The following is an 8,313-nucleotide window of genomic DNA, read 5'->3' as shown; positions in this document are numbered from 1 at the left end:
TTAATATTGGTGACCACTAAACGACATTAAAGATCATTAGGATAGTATTTTTTTCCTGAGGCAAGAGCCTCTCCTCTTAACCTAAAAAATGTGTGTCCTTAGTTTCCTCCCGTGGAAAGAGAAAGCAAAAAACAAGACAGTCCTTTACAGACTCCAAATTTCCATACATTTCCAAATATCACCAATTTGGGAGCTGCGCCAATAGTAAAACGGGAACTGTTTTTTGAAATATTTCAAAGGAACCCAAGAACGATTCCCTTTCTAAATTCTTCTGCTTCCAAGAGAGAAAGGAATATATTGCAAAGACTTAAGATCCTGAAAGTGCAGAAGGGAAAACCCACAGAAAGAGAGAATACAGAGCCCTCCCAAACGTGCATTAGAGACCTCCTTTCCTACCTGGAGGGCCAGAAGGAGCAGGTCCTGTTCCATATGTAGGAGGCCAGAGAGCGGGATTGGTTTGTTAAAGCTGTCACTGAGATTAGAGCTTCCCGAAGCTCCTGTCCTAACATCAAGTCAATTTCTTGCTAAACTCTTTCTCATTTTAAATGGGAAAAAGATTAGGCTGTTGAGTGCTTGGGGAAAAATATAAAACTGGCTCATAGGCAAGCTTTCTTTTTTAAAAGAAAAATTCTCTCAGCCTTCTGAACTCAAAGATAGCTTAATAAAAGTTACAGAGAAGTCTAAAACTAGTGGGAAAAAATGAGAGGGTAAGAAAAAGGAGACTAGATCCCTCTTAAAATAAGTATTTTCTCAGTATGGGGGGGGTCGGAAACTAGCTTGAATGAGGGGGTGGGAAACTAGCTTGAAAGTTTTTATAGTGGTATTTTTGAGACAGAGGAAGAAACTAAAAAATAATTCAGAATAATATTTGGAGACTTAAACATCAGGATATGGTGAGAAACACAGGGCATGAGGACGCAGAGCAATGCTTAATAATTAAAGTAGCCCTTGTTCTCATGCATACACTTACCCTTGTGTGGTATGGATGCCCTTCTCACCATCTCATTAGCAACTCCTTGGGCAGAGACCTGTTGCAAAATATAACAGAAAGGGAGCAAAGAAGATAAATTGTATTTTCCTACAAACGTAACAGATAGTAAAGAAAGGGTTCCTGGAGCTGAAATTATTGCCCAGTCTGTTTATCACAGAATTTTGGCTTTACAATAGAGTTCTAGAGAATGAGGCTATGGTGAAAGTGACTGAAGCAAAGTTCCCAGATTCAGTGTCTCTGGGCACCGATGAACAAGTTCTGTGAACTAAACTGGAGGAAAGGACAAGTGATCTTGAAGCTGGTGGTCAACATAGACTTTAGCCAAAATCAGAATTTTGCCAATTTATATTGTTAGTTATTACTCACTGGGAATTCAATGCTAAGATGAAAATAGGAGTGCAAGAGGTTTTAAGGGGTGTATGGGATATAACGCCCATGACAGATCAAGAGAGAAGAAGCAGGGTTTGGTAAGGAAAGCCCTTAGACCAGGAAGACAGAAATCGGAGATCAGTGAAAGGAAAGTGGGGGGATGGGGAAGATTGCTCAGGGAGAGTCTCAGACTGTGAAACATGGGGAGTTAGATCATGTGTCAGGAACCCTGTGTTGGGCAGAAGTGGTCAGGCCCTGGTGGCCCCACATTGATTAGTCACCGAGGACCCATAGGGAAGAGTGTGGCCTGGGTTCAAAAGTTGTGCCATATTCCAAAGTTACTGCCACTAGAGTCTGTTAGCCATCTTCATTCCTTGAAACTGAACAGCAAGTTCTTTCTGAATGGAGATCCAAGCATTACATTTCTATGGTGACCCCAGGCCACAATATGGATCCCCAGGCCATATGTTTTTTATAGTCCTCCCCACCCCGTCCCCCAGACTCCTGTGGGTCTCTCTTCCTAACAGAAAGCTACCATCGTTTTTGCAACTGGTGTTCATCATTGCCCTTCTGTACTCTTCATTTAAGTTGTCTTCAGTCATCACTTCTCTGGTCTTGATGGTTTTTCAAAAGTGTATATTTCTCTACTGCAGATAGCTTGGACTTTAGAACCCCAGGGTCCTGTGTCAAGATTCACCAAATGGGATTTGCCATTAACTCCACTGTATCTTTTCTACCACTGACATCTTCAGAATTAGGGAGCTGGCCTGATCAAACAGTCCAAGCAGAAGGGCGGCTTGCACATGTGCTCTGGACCGGCTTTAGAGCCCTACCTCCTCATATCTGGGCTGAAGTGGTATTCCTAAGTATAGAATGTGTTGCCTCCAGAATCTAAAGAAACTTACCAGGCATTGTGCTTTTTTCTTTGCTATAGGATATACAAGAAGCAGTAATTTTTTCCCCTCCTTTTAAGGGATGTCCTAACATGTCTCTGACTACTGAGTTTCTAAAATTGTAGTGAAATGATGAGGTCCTATATCATCATGTGGTTTATTTCCTGTACTCTGGAGCACCTGTGTCTTACCAAGACTTCTGGTATGCTAGCTGCCCCTTACTCTGCATCATATCCTCAATGCAATGGATAAATTGATATTCTGAAGGATACTGGATGGTCAAGATCTCTTAGGACTCTATTATGACATAATTTATATCACCCCAGGACAAAATTATGAATGGATATTGTTGTCCTGCCTACGTACACCAAGGTGAACTGTTTCTGTTCATCTTTCTTGATTAGGCTAGAAAGTAACAAACACATTTGCCAAATCAAAAGCTGCATATCATGTCTTGAGGTTCTCACTAAGGTGAAATTCTATATTCCAACAGAGTAGCCCTAAGAGTACCCAACCAAATCTCCTTCATACAGTCTTATGCTCTCGTTCCCTTGGTCAAGCACCTTCAAAATCCAACCCCAGGGTACTTCCCCTGCTTCTGCTGGAGTACGCTTACTGGTTTTTGTAGCAAATTTAAGATATAATTGTTTTCTCTATTGTCAGGCTCAACACATCTCTAGCTGGACTAAGCTAAGAGTTGGTCCCAGTCATCAGCAGGACAGCCAGAAGTGCAGGTGGCAGATTTTAGGGGAAGCTCCACTCCCCACCCCTCCCACCACTGCCCCACCATTGGCTTGCTAGGAAGAAGACACTGCAGGGTCTTTCCACATGGAGAGACTTCTAGCTCTTAACAGGGATGGACCAGCCCCCACGCAGTCTCTGAAGTTTCAAAGGTTTGGGGAACCTAAATATTTAGCGATATCTATTCTGATGCCCCCACATCCTATGTCAGGCTTGCCAATCTTCCCAGCAAGTGCTCTGACCCTGAGACTGACCTCCGCTGAGCAGCGAATCATCCAAAGTTCAGTGATTCTAACTCCAGAGTTGTGGGAGTTTTGTTTGTTTTAGTTTTGTTTTGTTTGATTTTTACTTCTTCTGCTTTCCTCTTGCACAAAGTAGATGCTGATTGTGAGACTGCCAAAGAGGTCCCTGAGACTTCTTTCTTAGTTTTCAATTTGGTAATTGCCCTTAGCTTTTCCTTATTCTTCTCTAGTGTTTCAATTCGGCTTAATGACAGCAAGTGAAATGCACCGTTCTTATATGCATTACTCCCAACCCAGTCCCTATGCCACATTTTTCAAAGTCCTGAATCACGGTTGCAGTCAGGGTGTTGCCCTCCATTGCCACATTGTCTCTGGTCACCCTTGTGAAGGTTTCAGTAAGGGAGTCACAACCTTGTACCAAGGACCATGTGTGCCCTGATTACCCCCCAAGGTGGGGGTTCTCATTGCCATATAATCTACACTGAATAATCCAGGCCCAAACCCTATCTTCTCATTAGCTTGGGCCTTCCAGGAGGCAGACGCTGAGACCGAGGTAAGAATGGACCAAGTTCACTGCGAGAGCTCACACCTGTAATGGGGAAAAGGGGAGAAAGCAGGAGTGGACAGGGAAAGCTTTCAGATGAGAAGTGACCCAAATTGTGAAGCTGCACGAGGACACCTGTTACTCTTGTCTGTTTGGCATCCACTTCCCGTGTTCCACAAGCTGCACCCCGGTTTCTTCGGAGAACTATCATTCCCCGTTCGTGTGGAAATGCCTCACCATCCCCACCTTCACTCACCCCTAACACCCCAATAGAGGGCATGACTCAGACCTGGCCGGCCACTCAGGACTTCTGCAGCAAATAAAAGTTTTTGTTCCCCACCAGTGTAGCTTGCTGTGAAGATGAGGTGTTCTGGAGTTGGCAGAGAAGGCCTGAAGGAAGCCTGCCTAGAATGAGGCCAATCATGGGAACGTAGAGCTGAGAAAAAACACTTAGAAACTGGATTTTAAGGATACATTTGGAGCTCCTGGACCCCTCCCGACCTTGAGACCTAGATCTACTCCTAGACTTTTCAATTTTAGGGGTCAATAAAGTGTCTTTTTGGCTTTGGGCTGTTTGAGATGGATTTAGTCACTTTCAGCTAGAAGAGTCTTTAATACAGAAATGTTAGAGAAAGGACTACACAGAGGCATAAGTCATCATCCTCCTTAGTATGGGCTCAAAAAGAGTCATTAAAGAGCACCTGGGTGGCTCAGTGGGTTAAGCTTCTGCCTTTGGCTCAGGTCATGATCTCAGGGTCCTGGGATCTCAGGTCCTGGGTCCCTGCATTAGGCTCTCTGCTCAGCATGGAGCCTGCTTCCCCCACATTAAGTGTTAGAATAAGGACAGAATTCACACAGCATCCAGTTCCAATCGATGCCTTCAAAAAGGAGAGGACATAAGTCGAGTGACTTATCTAAGGTCACAGAGCCACTGGGTGGCAAATCACATTTTTATTCTGTCTCCAGTTTCTAGGCCACAGCTCTGTTCACTGTAACACTCTGTCCCCTGAGAGACATGAGATTACACAATGTAATTCATAGAGCTCCCAGAAACAGAAAAAAAAAATTAATTTATAAACAAAAGCAGTCAGCTAATGCTAATTTAGTATTTAATGCCAGTAATCCTGGATAATGTGGCTATTGAAGAGTAGTTACTAACGTGGGCCTCATACTATAATTTAGCATTACTTAAGTGAGAACAAAATCAAAATATGCACTTTGGAACAAAGTGTGAAAAATGTTTAATCCTTATTAATTTTTCTTTTTGTGACTTGCCTCAAAATGTTCCTTTTCTTTGTTCAGCATATTTCTATTCTTTAGAAATTCTGTATAAGATCTGGAATGTTGTGAGACGAAATGCATTTTGGGAAATTAACATGAACTTTTTCTAGTGCATTGTTGTTTACTTAATTATTGTAAACAACGCCAGGGAGACTTGGCCCGTTTGAGAGGGCCACTACCTTGTTGTTATAATGTATTCTTAGAGCAGCAATTTTAAAAATCAGCAATCTTAGGTTTTAAAGGTTAAATTAAAAGCTAAATTTTTGAGTGATGACTGTGTCCACATAAAATACCTTAAGGAAAAGGTGAAACATTTATACATTTATGAGTAATTGATTCTTTTATAATTTTTTATTTTCTAGAAAAGGGCTCATAAACTATCTGGGGATTTCTATTTCAGGGAAGATTTATTTGTAGGTTTTCATTTGTTTCACTTGGACATTAGATTATTTTAATTTAAAAATATATTTTGGGTTTTTTCATATGCCAGATTTTTTTTTAATGTTTTCTGGGTTTTTCTAAAAGCAATGTTGTGATCAATCACATGCTGACTGTTACATAATTAGCTTAATGTATCAGTTTTACACACTGCAAAATGGAAACTGAGAGGAACAGACCAAAATTAAAGGAGGCAACAAAGAGAGTGTACTCCATTAGACGCACTCCACTTGGCAACTCTCTCGGCTTCTCTTTTTTCAAAGATAAATTTGATTTCAGGAAATTCATCTATAATATTCAATTTAAAGCCTCAAGTAGTCCCATGCAAATCCTTGGATTCAAGATGCCATAATTGCAAATAGATGCACTTAAATTGCACGTAAAAGTGCCATCATTGCAAACATCTAGTTAAAAAAATATATTGATGACAGGAAAAGCAAAGAAATGAAACTGGAGCATATTAATAAGAAAGGAAGAAAGTTGTATCTCAGTATTCTGCCACTAAGAAAAACCTGACTTTCTTCTTGCCTCCTCATATTCAATAAATTCCTTTGTGCACCCAAGAAATGCACACTGAGCATCTCTGTTCATCCAGTACAGGAACTGTGGAGGCAGACGGACCCAATCCTGATGGCCAAGGAGCTTAAGAAGCAGGAAAGCTAGATGCAGGAGCAAATAGCTAGGCTGCCATGTGAGAAATGTTGCAGTAGAACCTTGTGATGGGGAAACAGAGATGAGAAGGGGAAGGTGACCTCGACCATAGAAGGGAGGATAGGAAAAGACTTCATGGATGAGGAAATCAGTAGGAACCTAACTGGTGTAGAAGAAAAGGACATTCCTGCTCAGCAGTTTCTGGCAGATGAATGAGAGTATGAAGGTCTCATGCAGGCAGTGGAACGTGGGCAGCGAGCCGGCAGGGTCTGGGGTGGGACGTGGAGGTGAAGGAGCAAAGCAAAATGAGCAACAGGAAAGAAACTCAGGTGTGCAAACAGGCAGTTGCCAGATACTAACAACCTTAAATGCCAAGCTATGCATCTCAATGTCATCTCGTTGTCCATGGAAAGTCATGGGAGATGTTTTTATTTTGTTATGTCAAGATTATGGCAGGATCTTATGATAATGAAAGATAAAGTCTGCAAGACTGCAGAGGACAGATTGGTGGGGAAAGAGACTGGAACCACAGACCCTCTTGGAAACCTGTTTTGATAGAAAGTGCTTTGGGGATAAACGCTTGGCCTGGGGGAAATGCAGTGGAGTGGAGGAGACAGGAATGTAGCTTGGACAAGGGGTGAAGACCAGTGATGTTAACTAAGGTAGGAAACATGGAAGCTGAGGTGCCTATGGGTACGGGAGTGGATCTACCCAGTAGACCACTGGGATGTCAGCAGCTGAGTCTAGCTGCAGACCAACATTCATGGTACAGAAGGAAGGGAGATGGGCCACGGAAGACCACTTAAGTCTTTCACAGCTATAAACCACAGAAAATTGTAGTTTTTATCATATTTGTCTTCTGGATGGCTATAAACACATAAGAAAACATTGTTGTATTCATACAGCTCTCATTAAACAATAGATGCTCAAGAAAGCAGATGACTTGACTCAGCCAAACAGCTGGGAGGTGGGAGAACCTAGAATCAAATCATGTCACCAGACAAAACCAAAAGAAATGTGATGTCCAAAGTAATTAATGTTTCCAACTGTCTGGCCCTTAACTTCTTCCTCTGCAAGAAACTTTTGGACAACATGGTCTCAAAAACCCTTCTGACTCTATAGTTTCATTATTATGTGCCACATTCATGAGTAAAACCTCATTCTGGTTTACCACAGCCGAGCTGAGTGAATCTGAGGAAATCACAAATCCACCGAAGCCCAGTGTTGTCATTAGTACAAATTGTTAGGAGGATTTGATGGTTGTGGCCGTGTGCTTTTACATTTAGCACAGTGGTCTTTAGGAAAATGCAAATTAAAACAGCATGAGGCCACTACACATTGTCTAGCGTGACTAAAATGTAAAGGACAGAAAAGACCAAGTGCCAGCCGCCATGTGGCTCAATTCTCAGTCACTGCTGGTGGGGCTGTAGACTGGTACAACCATGGGAGGGAACTAGCAGTGTCTCATCCACACAACATGTGTGCCCTGTGACCCAACGTCTCCTCCTTCAGGAAGTCCCTGACAGAAACATATCAACCTATTAACCAAAAGTCATATACAAATCATGTGCATGAACATTCTAGTATATGACTAAAACTAAGAGCAGACATATATATATATATATATATATACATACATACATGAATGTATATACGTATATATATGTACGTATATATACATATACATATATACATGTCTGCTCTTAGTTTTAGTTCCTAGAAAAATGTTCCTAAACCCCTTATAATCTCCTAAATGAGAAGAGTCCTTGGATATCTCTTATAATACCTGGTCTTTGTTCTCAGACCCTGTTGCAGGCTCCTGAAACCCTTGCAAATTCCTAAGTGATAAGAGCACAAGGGGCATCTCTAGTTCTAATGAAGCAGCTCTGAGTGGGCCCCTGGGTAGGTTTCTGAATAGGGTCCTGGTGACCAGAAATATCAAAGCCTTGATTAGAAGCTTGGAATTTTCAGCTCTGCCTCTCCCCAGCTTCTCCAGAGAGGAAAGAGGGGCTGAAGACAGTGAGTGACTGACAGACCTACATGACAAAGCCTCCAAGAACTCCCCAAAGCGCAGGGTTTGGAGAGTTTCCAGGTTGGTGAAGACATCTACATCCAAGGAGGGCAATGCACCCCAGCTCCATGGGGACTGAAGCTCCTGTACCT

This window comes from Mustela erminea, chromosome 5, assembly GCF_009829155.1.
Source record: "Mustela erminea isolate mMusErm1 chromosome 5, mMusErm1.Pri, whole genome shotgun sequence".
NCBI classification, from domain to species: Eukaryota; Metazoa; Chordata; class Mammalia; order Carnivora; family Mustelidae; genus Mustela; species Mustela erminea.
The sequence above is the reverse complement of the archived record's forward strand: the minus strand, read 5'-3'. Positions refer to the sequence as shown.